Genomic DNA, 17,905 nt, shown 5'->3' with positions numbered 1-17,905 from the left:
GCATGAATTTTTGTCTTTCCCCTCTTATGTCAAAGATGAACTTTCTATATACTCCAGGTAATGATAAAAACTCTCAGGCTAATCACCCATTGTTATCATCAAGGTATTTGGGTTTTAAAATGAGTTTAAAAAATAGTGGCTCAAGGTCTAAAAAATCAGTATTTTTCCATTCTTGATTTTATGTGAGGAGAACGGAGGAAAAGTAAGTAAAAAATGGTGGCTCCGATTTGCCTACCAACAATGGGAAGTTAAGTTGTCTATCCACATTTTTAATTAGGGAGAGAATATATACACAAAGACTGTAGGTGAAGTATTACCAGGATGATCCAGAAGGAACAATCCTCTTCAGTATACAGAAATACATTTTTGTTTTCAGTGGAAGAGGAATAGTACACAGACTGAAAAATTGGGGGTGCCAAACTCATTTACTTTACCCATCCACTGCCACCCATCATTATCTCCCCATCCATCCACTCATCCATCCATCCATCCATCCATTTCTCTTAAACTCACTCCAAGTATCCATGCATCCAAAAATTCATTTGTGTCACTAAAATGGTAAGTCTTTCATTCAGAAAATAAAAAGAATTACCTGCCATGCAAAGCTTCTGTCTTTAAAAAAAATAAAAACTTTTAAAAATTGTTTTTCATGATCTTCAATGGGAAATCAACTGATAACTTGGTATGATTTTGCATTCTTCTCTAAAAAAAAACACACCATAATAAGCAATAATAAAGATAGTTAGGTCACATACCTCAGATTAATATTAACATAATGATACAATAGTTTTTTAATTCCAAAAGAATATATATATATATATATATATATATATATGCTTTTAAATAAATAATAAAAAAGTAAAAAGTATGTTTTATTGCTGTTGTTTTCTTGCTTTCTCAGTCTTCAATCATAGGACCTGATAATATTATTGAGAACCTTATAATGATCCAGTCACTTTTATTCAATTTAAAGTACCGGAAGTTTCTACTTAAAGCTTTCGCTTAAAGGTATAGCTATTCTTCATCATACAAGTGAGAAAACAAAAATGAACAGAGTGTCAAATAATTTCTCAAGATTGAACATATAATGAGTGGTATCCTTTGTACTGAAATACAGATCTTCTATTATCATACATAGTTCCCCATTCTTTTCTCTTTTTGAAAAAAAGGTTAAACATAAAGGTGGTACCTTCCAAGGTTTTTTATTCTGCCCCAAAATACTAAAGGCTAAGTTAAAAACCACAGTCCTCTGCAGCCCTACTTACCATCCTGGATTTTCCCCAAAACTCATGTGTAATAGAGTCTGACACCATTTTTGAGGTTGGACTGCTGACAGCTTTCAAACTCCACCTCCCTCTTAATCCTCTCTGAATCATCTTGGCAAAGTGAAAGTCTCAACATACCCTCCCTTGTGTAAGCAAGATTTTCAAGCCAAGCAAGTCAGATCCAAGTAGGGAAATCCTCACTTCCATCCCATTGAGAGGCTTCTATAAGTGCATTTAGACAAAAGTATGGGTTTAGCCTTTAAATGGCCCTGGATTGCAGCATGAACTGTGACTGACACCAGGCTAGTTGGAACCCTCTAACCAATGGCTGTGTGCTAGTCAGGCACTTTCCCCATTAAGGATGGTCCTCTAGGGTAAGACTGATACAATTTACAAGCCCAGAGAATGGTGTGAAGAAGAGTAGTCATCATGGCATATCATGAGATCCATACCTGTAAACATAGAAGGTGCACTAGAACCTTAGAAAATGCCTTTGCTATTGCTGCTGACTATATCTCTGTAGCGAAAAGAAAACCTTGACTAACAGAGTAATAGGGGAAAACACTGATCATAGATAACCCCCATGGAGTTAATTCAGGGAGTTAATTCAAACTCAGCTTAATCTAAGATCTCTCAAAATCACCAGTGAGAATGCCCCTCACCTTGATGATATTAAGTAGGACATTGTGAGGAAGAAACTTATAAATATGAACAGATTGGAAAGAATATCTTCTCCAAAATACATCTAATAACAACCAAAGGAAAGCAGAAAGAGAAGGAAAAGGCAAGATGGGAGGGTCAGGAAAAAAATTAAAGCAAAGTTCTTAGTTTTGACATGTGGAATTTAATATTATTTTAAAACTTTATAACAGAAAAAGGGCACAGATTTGTTTCTGTGCTTTTGACATCAGAGCTTCTAAATTACTTTTAACATCAGATGAGATGAATGAATGGCAAGACTTAATGATCTTCATCAATACATCAGAATAGCTATCTAAATTTGTCAAGGTAATTCCCTGAAATTAGTTTTAGGAGTTTGTAACTCTTAAAAGTTACAAAACATTAGAAGACTAATGTGCATGCCCTGTCATAACACATGAAATTAAATATCCCATAGTTAGAAAACCCATTTGTTAAATAATTTCAAAGTGGACGTGGTAGCTCTTATCTAAATTAAAGTCATAAATTAAAATAAAATTAAGGTTTTGGCACTTACAGTCAGCATAACAAAAAAACAGAGATAATGTTGGATCTGCTCAACATATTATAACTGTTAATACAACTTAATTTATATTAGAACAGTGCCTTTAAGGATTAAATCCTATTTAGTGGAGGAGTGATTATTCCCAGTGATTCTCCATTTAATAGCCTAATTTAGACTATTCCTAAACCTGGAAAGAATGAATGGTGCCTTGCAGGGGACTACTATAACTTTAATGCCATGCCTCATCTATCAGGGCTCCCATTTCCAATGTTAATGAAATTGCTGACCATATCTAAGTACCCATAAATACTTCACAACCATACAAATTTGGTGCATATTTTCTGTTTAATTTCTATTTCAACAAGCTCTCAACCACAATTTCTCTTCATCTTCATCTTGGAAGGATATAAATCCCTCATAACTGGCTTCTCATGGACTGCCTCAACAGCCCTGCTCATAAGCTTGGCTGGCAAGATCTTAACCACATTGAATTTTCTCCAGGAGCACATGTATTACACTGCTTTGAGGACAACTTGCTTTTACAGAGATTCATTGTGCACACTCATTCAAGACACAAACATTCACACAGGAGCTCACAAAGAGTGTTGTGCTGCTGTCCCACATAAAGCACAAGCTATGGGAGTTGGAGCAAGATAACAGAGGAGGAGGGGGACCCTATTTCAGCCAGTTCCCTGAATTGAGCTGTATATCTACCAGACCACTCTGAACACCCAGGAAATCAGCCTGAGATGTAAGAAGATATATCCAGATATCTACAAACAGAGTATCTCTGGCAGTTGGTTTTGAGGTATGAAGCAGGGAGCCATGACTGTACAGGAAATACTGGAAGATAAATGGAAGGGGGAGGGAGTCTCTGGAATCTTGCACCACCAGAGCACAAAAGCCTCCCATGCTGGGGACTGAGGACAGACTCACAGACCCACAACAAAAGGGAAAGTTCTTTAGGGCAGCCCCCTAGATTGAAACCTGGGACTTCAGGGTTTGAGTGACCTGGGATCATGACCTGATTTGAAGGCCGAGGCTTTAACCCACTGAGCCACCCTGTAATTTACTAAGGAGAGGAGATATCATGGATTCCTTAAAGTATGAGAACTTTGACCTATTATTTGTTGAAGCATTTGACTTCTGTTCTTTCCTGGTTGCTGACAAGCTTCGGAAACCATTTGTGTCAATTCTTCCCACCCCATTTGCCAGTGTGGACTTTGGGCTACCAATCCCTATGTCTTATGTTCCAGCATGCCATTCCTTGCTAACTGACCACATGGACTTCTGGGGAAGAATGAAGAATTTTCTGATGCTCTTTGATTTCTTCAAGAGGCAATGATGAATCCAGTCTGCATTTGACAGCACCATTAAGGAACATTTCCCAGAAGGTTCTAGGCCTGTTTTGTCTCATCTTCTAAGGAAAGCAGAGCTGTGGTTTGAGCTCTGACTTTGCCTTTGAATTTACTCAGCCCCTGTTACCGAGCATTGTGTATGTTGGAGGCTTAATGGTGAGACCTGTTAAAGCAGTACCTCAAGTAAGTGAAACCTTTACGCTCAATATGGACTTATGCAAAGCTTTTAGTGCAGAGTTGTTGACTCCTCTGCCAATGGGAACTGGGAGTAAAGTAGGATGAGATAACAAAACAGTTAGGATGTACCTTTTTATTTTAATTTGATTTAATTTAAATCAATTTCACTTAAAATTTTATTCCATTCTGTTATTTTATAATTTATTTTACTGTGGTAAGAATGGCAATATGGGATCCACCTTCCTAACACATTTTTTTTTTAAAGATTTATTTATTTATTTATTTATTTATTTGACAGGCTGAGATCACAAGTATGCAGAGAGGCAGCCAGAGAGAGAGAGATGGGGGGGGGGGCGGGGGAAGCAGGCTCCCCGCTGAGCAGAAAGCCCGATGCAGGGCTTGATCCCAGGACCCTGGGATCATGACCTGAGCCAAAGGCAGAGGCTTTAACCCACTGAGCCACCCAGGTGCCCCTTCTAACACATTTTTAACATATACCACATAACTATTGACTATATGTACCATGTTGTGCCTTAGATCTCAATATCTTATTCATTTCACTTAACTGTAACTCTTCCTCCTTTGAATACTAATTACCAATTACCTACTTCCCCCAACCCCTGGAAATTAATGAGTACTTTTTTTTTTTTTACATAGGTAAATTTTTAAAAAATTAATTTTTTAAAATTTCTTTTCAGTGTTCCAGAATTCATTGTTTATGCACCACACCCAGTGCTCCATGCAATATGTGCCCTCCATAATACCCACCACCAGGCTCACCCAACCTGCCACTCCCCTCCAAAACCCTCAGTTTGTTTCTAAGAGTCTACAGTCTTTCATGGTTCATCTCTCCCTCCAATTTCTCCCAACTCACTTCTCTCCATTTCCCCATGTCCTCCATGCTATTCCTTATACTCCACAAATAAGCAATACCATATGATAATTGACTCTCTTTGCTTGACTTATTTCACTTGGCATACTCTCTTCTAGTCCTGTCCATGTTGATACAAAAGTTGGGTATTCATTCTTCCTGATGGAGGCATAATACTCCATAGTGTATACGGACCATATCTTCTTTATCCATTCATCTGTTGAAGGGCATCTTGGCTCTTTCCACAGTTTGGCAACTGTGGCCATTATTGCTATGAACATTGGGGTACAGATGGCCCTTCTTTTCACTACATCTGTACCTTTGGGATAAATACCCAGTAGTGCAATAGCAGGGTCATAAGGAAGCTCTATTATTAATTTCTTAAGGAATCTCCACACTGTTTCCCAAAGTGGCTGCATCAACTTGGATTCCTACCAACAGTGTAATAGGGTTCCCCTTACTCCACATCCTCTCCAACACTTGTTGTTTACTGTCTTATTGATCTTGGTCATTCTAACTGGTGTAAGTAAGGTGGTATCTCAATGTGGTTGTGATTTGAATCTCCCTGATAGCTAATGATGATGAACATTTTTTCATGTGCCTGTTAGCCATTTCTATGTCTTCTTTGGAGAAGTGTCTGTTCATGTCTTCTGCCCATTTTTTTGACATGATTTTCTGTTTTGTGTGTGTTGAGTTTGAGGAGTTCATTATAGATCCTGGATATCAACCTTTTGTCTGTACTGTCATTTTCAAATATCTTCTCCCATTCTGTGGGTTGTCTCCTTGTTTTGTTGACTGTTTCCTTTGCTGTGCAGAAGCTTTTGATCTTGAGGAAGTCCTAAAAGTTCATTTTTGCTTTTTTTTTTTTTCCTTTGCCTTTGGAGACATATCTTGAAAGAACTTGTTGTGGCTGATATCAAAGAGGTTACTGCCTATATTCTCCTCTAGGATTCTGATGGACTCCTGTCTCATGTTGAAGTCTTGTATCCATTTCAAGTTTATCTTTGTGTAAGGTGTAAGAGAATGGTCAAGTTTCATCCTTCTAAACATAGATATCCAATTTTCCGAACACCATTTATTGAACACTTTTTTCCACTGTATATTTTTTTTCCTGCTTTGTCAAAGATAATTCGACCATAGAGTTGAGGGTCCATATCTGGGCTCTCTACTCTGTTCCACTGGTCTATGTGTCTGTTTTTGTGTCAGTACCATGCTGTCTTGGTGATCACAGCTTTGTAGTAAAGCTTGAAATCAGGCAACGTGATGCTCCCAGTTTTGTTCTTCTTTTTCAACATTTCCTTAGCAATTCGGTGTCTCTTCTGGTTACATACAAATTTTAGGATTGTTTGCTCCAGAACTTTGAAAAATACTGGTGGAATTTTGATCGGAATGGCATTGAAAGTATAGATTGCTCTAGGCAGTATAGACATTTTAACAATATTTATTCTTCTGATCCATGAGCATGGGATGGTCTCCCATCTTTTTGTGTCTTCTTCAATTTCTTTCATGAATGTTCTATAGTTCCTTGAGTACAGATCTTTTACCTCTTTGGTTAGGTTTATTCCCAGGTATTTTATCATTCTTGGTGCTATAGTAAATGGAATTGATTCTCTAAATTCCCTTTTTCTATTTTAGTTGTTAGCATGTAAGAAAGCAACTGATTTCTGTACATTGATTTTGTATCCTGCCACATTACTGAATTGCTGTATGAGTTCTAGTAGTTTGGGGGTGGAGTCTTTTGGGTTTTCCATGTCATCTGTGAAGAGAGAGAGCTTGACTTCTTCATTGCCAACCTGGATACCTTTTATTTCTCTTTGTTGTCTGATTGCTGTTGCCAGGACTTCAGAGTATTAGAAGTGGCAAGAGTGTGCATGCTTGTTGTGTTCCTCATCTTAAAGGGAAGGCTGTCAGCTTTCCCCAATGAGGATGATAGTCACTGTGGATTTTTCATAGTTAGATTTGATGAAGTTGGGGAATGTTTCCTCTATCCCTATACTTTGAATCATTTTAATCAGGAACAGATGCTGAAAATGCTTTTTCTGCATCAATTGAGAGGACCACGTGGTTTTTCTCTCTTGATTCTATGAATTTGAGTTTTAGATACTTCATATAATTAAAATCATGTAATATTTGTTTATGTCACTTAGCATAATGTCATCAAAATTCATCCATGTTTTCATATATTGTAAAATTTCCTTCTTTTCTTTTAAGATTTTTTATTTGCTTATTTGACAGAGAGAGAGAGAAGATTGAACACATGAATTGGGGGGAGAGGTAGAGGGTCTTAATCTCAAGACCCTGGGATCATGACCTGAGCTGAAGGCAGACACTTAACCAACTGAGCCACCCAAGTGTTGAATAAAATGTCTTTCTTTTAAGGGGGTAAATAATATTCCTTTGTGTTTATGTATCTATACATGATAATTTTTTACCTATTCATCTTTAATAGATATTTTGGTTGTATCCATGTCTCAGCTCTTATGAATCCTGCTTTAATTAATATGGGAGTGCAGAAATCTTTTTGAGATCCTGATTTATTTTCTTGGCTATATACACAGAAATCAGATTGATGAATCATTAGTGGTTGTATTTGTAATTTTTTGAGGAATCACTACACTGTTTGCCACAGTGGCTATACCACTTTGCATTTCCAGCTACTAGTTGGAAACTAGTATATAAATGTTGTAATTTCTTCATGTCTTCAACACTTGTCTTTCTGCTTTTTGGTATTAGCTGTACTGACAGATATGAAGAGAAACCTCACTGTGGTTTTGATTTGTGTTTCCCAGATGACTAGTGCTTTTTGAGCCTTTTTTCATGTATCTGTTGGCTGTTTGTATTTTGTCTTTGGATAAATGTCATTTAAATACTTAGCCCACTTTTTAATCTAGTTATAGGAATTTTTCTTTTTTTAATTTTTGCTATTGAGTTGTAGTCCTCTCTGTATATTTTGGAGATTAACCTCTTATCAGGTATATTGTTTTTAATACTTTCTCTAGGTTGTACATTAATAGATTATGTATTAATGTATTAATACATAATAATAATAATAATTAATGTATTATTCTCTAGGTTGTATTCTCTAAATTGTCTTTTTAGTCTTTATAGAGCTTTCTGGTTTGATATAGTCCCACTTGTTTATTTTTGGTTTTGTTGCCTGTCCATGGTCCTATATCTCTGAAATCATTGGCAAGACCAAAACCATGAAATTTTCCTCCCATGTTTTCTTCTAAGAGCTTTGTAGTTCAGGTCTTATTTTTATTCTTTCATCAATTTTGAAATTTTGTATGATGTAAAGGTCCAAATTTATTCTTGTTTATGTGGCTATCCATCTGCTGGAATTCTGATGAGAGGGTATTTTCAAAACTATCTGCCAGCTCTGGTGAATTTGTTTAACCTTTGCCTTGGGTGCAGTACCCCTTCATTTAGTTTCTGGATTTCTTACAAAGAGAATTTGACCATGAAATTTTGCCAAATTGGTGTGCTTTCAGGGGGAAAGAATGTCCAGGGATTCCTACTCTGCCATCTTGCTGACTCCAGGATCTACTTTTAAGGAAGCCCTTCCTGTAAGGGTAATGGAAGTATTGTTAGGTCCTACATGACCCTGCTATTGTGAACCTCCTTGAGGAACTCTTAAGCTCTTCCTATTCCTTACCCTGGTCCTAATCTTGCTGGTAAAAATGCTTCAGTATGTTGACATTTTAATTTTAATTTTTTTATGATCATATGCATAATAATTATGAAGTGAGAGGCTACCGCATGAAACGATTTTTAAGGAGATTGGTTATCCATGATGAAATATATTTTGAAGAGAGAAAGAGAGAGATTGAGAGAGACATAGAGGCCACTGGGTGGCTCAGTTGGTTAAGCATCTGCCTTCAGTTCAGGTCATGATCTCAGGGCCTTGGGATGAAGTCTGCATTGGGCTTCTTGCTCAGTGGGGAGTCTACTTCTCTCTCTACCCTTCCCCCTCTTCATGATCTCTCTCTCACTCTATGTCTCTCTCAAATAAATACATAAAATCTTTTTTTTTTTTTAGATTTTATTTATTTATTTATTTATTTGACAGAGAGAGATTACAAGTAGGTAGAAAGGCAGGCAGAGAGAGAGAGAGGGAAGCAGGCTCCCTGCTGAGCAGAGAGCCCGATATGGTACTCGATCCCAGGACCCTGAGATCATGACCTGAGCTGAAGGCAGCGGCTTAACCCACTGAGCCACCCAGGCACCCCTAAATACATAAAATCTTAAAAAAACTAAAGAGACATAGTATAACAACGCTGGACTGGGTGCGACTGACAGCAAGACCTGCAGCCATCATCTCCAATGGCTCTTTTCTCTAGAGCCCCCATCCCTGACTCAGTATAAATTTTCTGATTTGATTGGTTGGGATTGGGGCTAGGTATTGTAAGTTTTAAATGCTACTCCGCTGGTCTGAATGCAGAGCCTGAACTCAGAACCGCTGCTCTAGAAGTTATCAAAATGAAGTAGAGCTGAGATTAGGGGCTGCCTGTTGCCTGTAGATACTGGGTTGCTATTATATGGAATTTACTTCATAGATTGTATATCATGCCACCTTGGGGGAACAGTGATGGCCTCCAATTTTACAAATGAGAGGACAGACATTCAGGTGAATATATATTTAATTTTTAAAAAATTTTTAATTTTTTTTCCCTAGTACATTCAGCTCAGAGCACCAAAGCCTAGATGTCCTCGTGCTTTCTAGGCACCACGTTCTCCACCCTTCCTCTGCTGGCCTTGTATTGAGTGAACAGAAAAAGCTGGGGAATGATTCATGGGCAAGATGGACTTTGGTTCATGGTGGCATTTTCAAAGAAATGGAACTGGGGAGGAAGAAACAGCATATCGAGAGAATAGGAGGTTCAGTGTGTGGAGGTATAAGTGAGATGGCCATGAGGCTGGGTTCCTTCAGTGACACTGGCCACACTAGAGTAGTGGAAGATTCAGTTGAACGAATAAGACCAGAACAAAACACAGGTCTTACCTGACATGATGGTGAGTTAGGTCTTGGAACTGAGACAGGAATTACTGAGGTGGAGAATAATGGAAGTTAGAGTGTAATTCGTGAGACAGCAAACACTTGTGTAATTTTTCTTCTCTCCTTTCCTTTTTTTTTTTTTAATGTGACCAAATATACATAGTGTGAAATTCACCACTTAAGCCACGTGAAGAGTACAGTTGGGGTCATTAAGAACTTCCATACTGTTGGCAACCATCACAGCATCTCCAGAACATTTTCTTCTTTCCAAACTGAAACTTCATACCCACTCAACCATGACTCCTTATTTCCTCTTTGCCTCCAGACCCTGGAAACCACTGTTCTCCTTTTGTCATATGAATTTGACAACTATAGGTACCTTATATAGGTGGAATCGTACAATGTTTATTCTGTGATGTCTTATTTCACTTTGCACAATGTCTTCAAGATTCAATCATGTTTTAGCATGTGTCCAAATTTCTTTCCTTATTAGGTTGAATAACATTTCATTGTATGTGTATACTACATTTGTTTATCTATTCATCTATCCAAGGCACTTGGGTTACTTTCAATATTGGCTATTGTGAATAATGCTGCTATGTTCATTAACAGTAATGTAAAATATTTGTCTGAGCCCCTGCTTTTAATTCCTTTGGGAATATACTGAGAAATGGAATTTCTGGGTTGTATGACAATTATATATTTAATTTTTTGAGGAACTGCTATATAGTCCTTTAGAGTGACTGCCCCAGTTTACATTTCTGTCAACAATGCATAAGAGTTCCAACTTTTCCATATTTTCATAAATGCTTGTCATTTTCTGTTTGTGTGTGTGTTTTAATTTTGTTTTTAGCCCTCTTAATGGTTGGGAAGTACAGTCTCACTTTGATTAGATTAGAATTTCCTTGATTAGTGATGTTCACCATTTCATAAGCTTATTGGCTTTTTATATGTCTTCTTGGAGAAGTATCTAAGTCTTTGCCCATTTTGAGTTATGGTTTTATCCAGTTTTCAACATCATTTGTTGATAATACTGTCTTTTACTTCATCAGTGGTCTTGGCACATTTGTCATAAGATATTTGACCAAATATATATAAGGGTGTATTTCTGGGATAGCTTTTTTATTTATTGATATATCTATCTATCTTTATACCAGTCACACATTATTTTGATTATTGGATTATTGTTGCTTTTTAGTAAGTTTGGAAATCTGGAAAAGTGAGACCTCCAACTTTTCTTTTTTTCCCAAGATGTTTTGGGTACTCAGGTTCTTTTGAAATTCATATGAATTTTAGGATAAGTTTTCTATTTCTGCAACAAAATATTGTTTGCTATTGATAAAGATTGTATGTATCTGTAGATCACTTTGGTTTATATTGACATCTTTATAAAGCATTAAGTCTTCAAACTGATAAAGCCTGGACTTCTTTCCATGTATTTATATCTTTTTAATTTTTTTTGACAATATCTTATAGTTTTCAATGTAAAATCTTTCATTTCTTTGGTTAAGTTTATTCCTAAGTATTTTATTTTTGAGTACATTATAAATAGAATTGTTTTACTCGTTTCCTTCTTGAAATGTTCATTATTAACATACAGTATTGCAATTGATATTTGTGAGCTAATTTTTTTTTTTGGTGTTTTTGGTACTTTTCATTACTGTTTATTAGTTCTGACAGGGTTTTTTGTTGTGTTTGGAATTGTTACATATAATATGGTGTTACATATAATATCTACATGTAATATTATCTTGTATGCCATTATTTCCTTAAGCAATTGTTGTGCTTCTTTCTCTTTCTCTTCTCTTGTGATCTTCACAACATATACATTAATCCATATGATGGGGTCCTATGAGTCCCTAGACTCCTTTCCATTTTCTGGATACTTTCTCCATTTTGCTTCTTATATTTGACGTTTTAAATGCCCTGCCTTCAAGCTGAATACATCTTTCTTTGGTTTGTTTAGGCCTGCTGTTGAAATATCCTACTGAATTTTTCAATTTAATTATTGCGTTTTTCAGGTCCAGATTTCCTTTGCTCTTTTTTAAAAAAATTCTGCACTTCTTGATATTATCAGTTTTATTCATATATTGTCTTCCTGATTTTCTTTAGATCTTTGTCCACATTTTTCTTTAGTTTTTTGAACATATTTAGTCAACTTTCTAAGTCTTTGTTTAGTAAACCCAATTTCTGTGTGTCCTCAAGGGGGGTTTCTGGAGATTTATTTTCTTCCTTTGGATGACTTGTTTCTGTCTTTTTTTGGTGATCTTTTGTAGAAAATTGGGCATTTGGAAGAACAGTCACCTCAGCCAGTGTTTGCAGACTACCATGAAAGAACCTTACTAATTGGTGGGGCATGTTATGAGTTTTTGGAAGAGCCAGGGGCAAAGGATTAAAGTCTCTTAGATATTTTGGGGTATTTGTCCTGTCTAGGACATTTATTTGCATTTATTTATTTATATGCAATTAATTAATTAATTAATATATTCATTTATTCAACTCTGATTCTTCCTGCGTACTTGACTAATTTTAATGTCTTATGTTCCCAGAGACTCTCACCCAGATTCTGTTCAGGACTTTTAGTTGTTCTATTTTAGTTTTTGCCCATATCTCTTGCCCCAAGACTCTAAGTTCTGTGGAATTATGCATGTTTTATTTTATTTTATTTTTTTTTTTTAAAGATTTTATTTATTTATCTGACAGAGAGAAATCACAAGTAGATGGAGAGGCAGGCAGAGAGAGAGAGAGGGAAGCAGGCTCCCCTCTGAGCAGAGAGCCCGATGCGGGACTCGATCCCAGGACCCTGAGATCATGACCTGAGCCAAAGGCAGCGGCTTAACCCACTGAGCCACCCAGGCGCCCGGAATTATGCATGTTTTAAATGCCATGGTGCCACTATTACCTTACAAGTCCTGCCAGCCTGATATCTGGACTATATTGCCATTCCCAGTGAAAGTTCCAAGTTTGGTGAGACAGAAACTTGCCACTTGGGAGCCCACAGAGTGGTTGTAATGTTGCAATTTTTTTCTGTTCTTCTGCTGCTGGGGAAGGCAAGGCCAGCACTGCTGCCTCTGGACTGTGACACGCCTCTCCAGGAAGAGGGTAGGACAAGGGAGAGTAAGAATGCCATAGAAAGTTCCAGCATTTTGAGTGTGTTTTTTGTCCCTCGATGGGCATATGTGGTTTCTGTATATACTGTTTCCCCAAGGCCTATAAAGTTATGAAGTCAGTCTTTAGTTCTTCTTGTTTTAAATGTTTCTGTGGGGAAATGAGAGCCTTCACCTTCTTATCCTGACATCATATTCTGCCTTTTCTAATTTTAAGTAATAAATTTATATTGATCATTCTAATTACAAAAGGGCAATGAAACTGTTTTAAGTGGTTCCTTTGGAGTAGTAATTTTTAGAGTATTGTGCTGCATGGAGTCATGTAAAGCCCGAGTGGAGCAATGGGGTAGAGGCTGGGATCTGGAAACATCTAAAAATACAAAGGAAAGAAGAAAAGTGTTTTAAAGAATTGAAAAATCTGAATGAAGCATAGGGTTGGGTAATTACTTTTTAGATACAAAACCTATGACATGTTCTGGGAGAGAGTTGGTAAATGGGCTAAATTGAAATTAAAATTTCTGTTCTGAGAAAGACAGTCCTAAGGGAATAAAAGTAAGAAACTCAAACCAAAAGTAAATGTTTGTAGAAGAAATATCTGATAAAGACTATTATAAGAAATACACAACCATATACACAAAATATACAAAAAACCCCTTAAATCTCAATAATAACAATAAAAACCCCAATCAAAAATTTTAAAATGGTTAAACCTTCCCAGAGCCCTTAACAAAGAGGACAGACAGATAGCTAATAAGCATATGAAGGAGACAATAATAAAAACATTTCCCCATCATCTACCTCAGCCTCCAGAAAGCATGCTGCCCCCGACTGGGCCAGCACAGCAACTGGCATTCTCCCAGGCTCTAGCACCTCTGCTCTGGCATTGGAACACTCCGAAATGACCATACCTCCCCACACCTAGAATGAGGGATGAAGATAACCCTGGGACCATGTTTTCAATGAAGGAAGAGATTCCCACCATCTCCACTTTCCTTTGCTATAAAACACTGTTACACACACAAGTCCTGGATCTAGATGTTGGTGCTATAGTATGCTTTGAGTGCCTCAAGGGCAACTTGGACTATTGTGGAAGTGGCTGGACACCTACAGCTGTCTTCACATTCATTGGTGATTACTGAAAGTGTTTATATGGTAAGATGTGTCCTGAGATCTCAGAGAAATGACTTCAAGTCCAACAGACAATGGATATGAGCAGAGTGCAGAGGACACTGAGCTTTCCAGGGGCTAGGAGAACCTAGTGAGCTCTAAGCACTGACAGGAAGATGTATTCAGTAAATATCTGACTTTCATTTCAAAGCATCCAGGCTTTCATGAACAACTGTGTTAATCTCCTTTCCTTTCTTACCTCTCTCTAGGAGAGTGAGAATTTCATTGCCGTGTAGGGAGACTGGTTTTGTCCTTGTGGCCCTAAGCTCCATTGTGAACAGCTATCAGTCCCAGGAAGTTCTCAGGGAGATGAACAGCGCCTTTGCTCATCTGTCCCAAGGGGTGAAATGGAAGTGTAATCCTTCTTGTTGGCCCAAAGATGTCAAATTGGCAGCAGATGTGAGAATCGTGGACTGGCTTCCTCAGAATGACCTCTTGGGTGAGGAGTGCCTGGATCTTCTTTTCTCTTCCTATTTATGTATATTTAGCTTTCCTCTGGGCAACCCCACCAGCATGAGAAGGGCCATCTAGTAGCTAAAGGTAATCTTTAGAGGACAGGAATGGCGCAGCCAGCTGGAGTTCTTGGGAAATCAGGCTCGGCTTCCCAAATGGCTTCAGCTGCTATGGTTTCTTCTTCCTTTCTATTCCAGTCCTGATTCTTGCCACCAGAAGCAATATTTTCATTAGGTTATTTGGAATTTACCATATTTGGCACAGACCAAGGTTGTCCAGACACAATCAAAGACAGTTTGCGGACTCTGGGATTACATTTGGGGTTCTTGTTGCCACTGTTGTTCCTAGCCTCTTGAGTCCCTGGTAGGCCACATGCCATTATAGAAACACTCCAATCAATACACATTGGTTCTTCCTCTTTTTCCCCAAAAAGTGTACTCACACTTTCACAAAGTTTATGTTGACAGTGTCTGAAGAATGTGCCAAAACTTCTGAGTGTGAAGCTAAGTAACCTCTCAGCCAGTTATTTTGTCCATCCAGCTCTCTGGTAACAGAGAACTTCTTGTACACTAATAGGTTGTCTTTGTCCTGTGCCACTTTTTAGAGCCTCCTCACTACCAAAACCACTGATTACATCAGAAGTTGATCCCTAAGACTATGGCTCACAAGCATATTGAGAAGTTATGATACAGGGTTCTACACATGGTGTAGGGAAAAAGGTTTCTAATTTTCAAAGAAACACAAATAGATTCTTTTAATTAATTAATTAATTAGTTAGTTAATTGTTAGTTATTATGTTCAATTAGCCAGCATCTAGTACATCATTAGCTTTGATGTGGTGTTCAATGATTCATTAGTTGTGTTATAACACCCAGTGCTCATGACCACAGGTGCCCTTAATAATATGCATTACCCAGTCACAAATAGATTCCGATGCACATCCCTATTGAGAAGCAGTGTTTGACATGAACTCTTCATTATCAACACTTGTTTTAGTTTTCTCTAAATAATAGTGGGGTGAGCACACAGGAACTGGATATACCTAGATGGGTGGTCCATCATTGCCTACTTTAGAGGATTTCTTAAGAAATTGAGGAGAAAGGACATACAGTGTAAGTTTGATGAATGCCATATGAGATGTGATGTTAGTGACGGTGTTAGCCTTCATGTAAGCAGGAAGTGAATGGGCAGTGAAAGGGAGAGCCTGAGACCTACAAAGTAAGAAACAGACAAGACACAGAGAGGGAGAGAGAACAAAGAGAGGGAAGCAAAGAGAGAAAAAGGATAGAAGGAAGGTTGGATGAATGGGAGGAAGAATATGCCTTACTTACCACCCTTCTCTACAGATTTCCCTGAGCTCCAAGTCTTAGATGGATTGATTTAGAGGAGTCTCTGTACAGAGTCAAGGCAAGAATTTTGTATTCTGGAATATGCTCCCTTGAGTCTGTCTAAAACTAAATCAGTAAATCCATTTTATCTAACATACCTTGAGATCCTTTGGTATTTTTTCCTACCCAAATACATTCCCTGGTGTTCTGAAGTTTTCATCTTGAAATATTCTGCTTTGTTCCTGATCTGCAACAGCTAACCCACAGATCTGTCTGTCACTTTGTCACTCATGGTGGATTGAATAGCATAATGGAGGCCATCTAACATGGTGTACCCATGGTGGGGATTCCTGTCTTTGGAGACCAGTCTGACAACCTGGTCCAAGTAGAAGCCAAAAGTTTGGTGTCTCCATCCAGCTAAAGCAGATCAAGGCAGAGACATTGGCTCTGAAGATGAAGGAAGTCATTGAAGACAAGAGGTATGGAGTTCTCTGGGCTTGTGTTCACTTAGGCTGAATGAAGACATTAAGCAAAAAGGGCAACATGTGGCTCTTTTTTGGTAATAAAAGCTGAAACTTCTGGGACATGGAATGATATCTGTGTGATGTTAACAGATGACCTATTTTTTCTGAGAACAGGACTAGGCAATTTAGGTTAGATATTGTGAGCAATTTTTCCCTAAGTATTGTGAGGACTCTGACCTACTTACATAGGGTCTCTGAGAGATCTTATATTTGAGGGCTACTGATAATAGAATTACACTGAGCAGGAGGACACCTTCTTGTTCCCTAATATGCCACAGTGTTTCCTGCTTCAGACCATTTGTCAGTGTTGTTCCCTCAGACATCCCTTCTTCTCTTCACAGGTCTGTCTCCTTCTTGACAGTTGGGTTCTTCTCCAGTACCCTCATATCAGAGAGGCGGGTGGTCTTTGTGTGACAGTCCTAAATGTGTCCCTTTCTTCCACCCTCTTCAATCATTTTTCCTTCTTAACACTTCTCAGGATCAGTAACTACCCCATTTATTTCTGTTTAATTTACTGAGAGTCCCTCACACTAGCAAGTAGAGAGTTACCCTCGACAGCCCAGTGTCTCTTGATTTTCCCTGTGTTCTCAGGGACTATCACAGGGCCTGCCACAAAAGTAAGTTGGGATGAATTTCTCTTAAGTAAGTCAGTAAAAGGGCCCATCTTCTCTTTGGTAAATTCCCTTCTGGCACAATGATGGGAAAATCACAATGGACTGGGTATCTTATTAGGGTCTCAAGGACATTTACTCTGAATCCAGGGTATGTTCTATCACATGTATTCCTATATACTCTTTCCTTTAGCCTACTGTAAGTGTCCTTGTGTAGAGGCATGTTTACAGTTCAGACACTTCTTTATAGTTTTCCCCCCTGGGTAGAGACTCATCCTTACACTTAGTAAGTGTACACTTTTTTTTAAAATAATTTAGCACTTTTAGCACTAGGCATGCATCTTTGCATGGAAGGACCAGCCTGAACTTTTCAATGGTACCCAGCTAAACTCTAACAAGTCCAGGCCAACAACTTTTCCTTGAAACAGAGTCTTTTGTGCATATAACTGAAAGTGTGTGTGTGTGTGTGTGTGTGTGTGTGTGTGTGTGTGTGATACAAGGTCTCTAAGAGTTCTAAGACCACATGAGTAATGCCCAACCTCTGTCTCTGCCAACAGGTACAAGTCAGCAGCTATGGCCACCAGCATCATCAGGCGCTCCCACCCCCTGACCCCTGCCCAGAGGCTGGTGGGCTGGATTGACCACATCCTCCAGACAGGGGGTGTAGCCCACCTTAAGCCCATGGCCTGCAGCAGCCGTGGCATGAGCAGTACCTGCTGGATGTCTTCTTGTTCTTGCTGATGGTCACCCTGGGCACCCTGTGGCTCTGTGGAAAGCTGCCGGGCATGGTGGCCAGCTGGCTATATGGGTTCAGGAAGCTGAAGAAAGCCTGATGGAGGTGCAG

At 38.4% G+C, this 17,905-nt stretch overlaps 1 pseudogene; it reads left to right on the top strand.

Annotated features, from left to right (window-relative positions):
* Window positions 1-1,694: 1,694 nt before the first annotated feature.
* On the top strand, window positions 1,695-17,894 carry LOC132027487 (UDP-glucuronosyltransferase 3A1-like; annotated as a pseudogene).
* The last annotated feature ends 11 nt before the right edge of the window (window positions 17,895-17,905 follow it).

The sequence above is a fragment of the Mustela nigripes genome, chromosome 12, assembly GCF_022355385.1.
Source record: "Mustela nigripes isolate SB6536 chromosome 12, MUSNIG.SB6536, whole genome shotgun sequence".
Taxonomy (NCBI): domain Eukaryota; kingdom Metazoa; phylum Chordata; class Mammalia; order Carnivora; family Mustelidae; genus Mustela; species Mustela nigripes.
This window is presented reverse-complemented; position numbering and strand designations above follow the sequence as displayed.